Genomic DNA, 2,216 nt, shown 5'->3' on the forward strand with positions numbered 1-2,216 from the left:
TACAGAGAACAAGAGAATGCAGAATGCTCCCCCAACAAAACATATATACTGTATCCCTTCCTGTTGACTTTCATCAACCTAAACAGATCTGTCTGTGAGACCTGGGATTTGAGGACCTCAAAGAATAAGGTGGACTAGTCTAATGCTGTAGATAACTTGAGTTTCAGTGTACTTTTATACATTAATGCATGACTAACAAAGAATGCAGTCATCTTGGGAAGGATGAGTTGAGAAAAACATGTAAACAAACGCCAGTAAGCATATACTAAATATTAACAGAACAGCCCTTTCCTAGAACTTTCTCAGGACAGACCAATTTAAACACAACTGTCTGGCATGTGCTATAGATTATATCCGGGATAACACAAAAGCAAGGCAGAAGGCCATATCCAGATTCATGTTACACTGATCAGATTGGTTTCTATAGCTATACTGACATCCAACAAGAATAAACATGTCTTATAAATTGAGTATTTGTCACAGAAGGCTCAAAAATCATGTCCAAGAACAATCCAGGGGACAACACGCATTTGAGGTAAAAAGAACCTCTGCCTTTTTTCCTGCATCCTCGTTTCCCCAAGGTATTGTTCACCATGCATCATTCCTGTGATTGTGTTCCGACACCTTCCTTCAAAAGCTTGAGGACTATTATGGAACTGGGGACAGAAAATGTAGAGGCAGTGAAATCTATGAAGAAACCTTCTGAACACAGCAGGACAGCTGCATGTTATGAACTCAGTAGTTAAGACAGCATGCATACCCCCTGTGAAAGCTCAAGCCAGACCAAATACCAACATAGAGAGAGGAGGTGGGCACCAAATCCCACTTTTTTTTTTTTTTTTTTTTTTTTTTTTGGTTTTTTTCGAGACAGTGTTTCTTTGTAGCTTTGGAGCCTGTTCCCAACTAGCTCTGTAGACAAGGCTGGCCTCGAACTCACAGAGATCCACCTGCCTCTGTCTCCGGAGTGCTAGGATTACAGGCATGCGCCACCACCGCCCAGCTCCAAATCCCACTCCTACAGGTGCTATTTGCAATTGAAAGCTACTGGGAGAGGAAGAGTCCATTTTAATAAAAGTATAGCCTCTGGTAAGTCAAACACACTACAGTGAAAGGAAACACATCCAAGACTAACTGGACTTGATGGGTTTTGTTTTTGAAAAGAAGAAAAAGAGGATACAAAGTTAGGTGGTAAGGAAGAAGGATCAATCTGAGTAAGTAGAAAGGAGATCAACTTCGTCCAAATATGGGCAAATATCTTAAAAATTTAAAAAAAAAAAATGGTTTAATAATAGACGCAGTTTGGTTCACGATTTAGGACAGAATTTCTAATAACCCCTGAAACAGTCCTAAATACACTCCTACCATTTTCTATATTTATATAAAACAATATCCTCAGCAGTGATTACAAAATTAAATTATCAACCCTGAAGAACAGTGAAATGCACTATGTCTTGAAGTATCAAATATTTAGCCAAGAATAATTCTTTGGGGGGGGGGGGGTAGGGAGATTGAGACTGGGTTTCTCTGTTTAACAGCCCTGACTGTCCTGGAACTCTCTTTGACCTCTAACTCACAGAGATCAGTATGCCTCTTCCTCTCCACATGCACTCAGCACCAAACCCAGAGCACTGCGATTAAAGGTGCCTGGCTCAAGAGATAATTACGTAAAAATAACACAAATTCATCTCTTTAGTATACCAACTTGCTTTAATAAGTGGTAAAATGGTATGTATACCAAATGATTGTTTTCAAATAAACTTAGGATTTACTATCAGTAAATGCTTGTATACTGATTTTATATACCTATATACATAGGGTTGCACAAATTCTTGAGTAAACAATTGGTGCTAGAGCCAGGTGTGGTGGTATATGCCTTTAATCTCAGCATTCAGGTGGCAGAAGCAGGAAGATCTCTGTGAGTTCAAGGCCAGCCTGGTCTACATAGCAAGTTACAAGACAGCCAGCACTACACAGAGACCCTGTCTCAAATAAAACAAACAAAAGAATAGGCGAATGAGTAGTTTTATAAAGCCCTGCTCTGAAACCTAGACAGATGGGGGGGGGGGGGGGAGAGGAGAATAAATGAAAATAGCTGCTTTTATTACAGACAGATGTTCCCAATTTCTCACATTTAGTTTTAAAGGAAATGCATCAAGTTGTGTGTGTGTGTGTGTATATACACGCGCGTGCATGCAGAAATTGGAAAGAATCATGTA

The sequence above is a fragment of the Onychomys torridus genome, chromosome 8 (assembly GCF_903995425.1).
Source record: "Onychomys torridus chromosome 8, mOncTor1.1, whole genome shotgun sequence".
In the NCBI taxonomy this organism is placed as follows: Eukaryota; Metazoa; Chordata; class Mammalia; order Rodentia; family Cricetidae; genus Onychomys; species Onychomys torridus.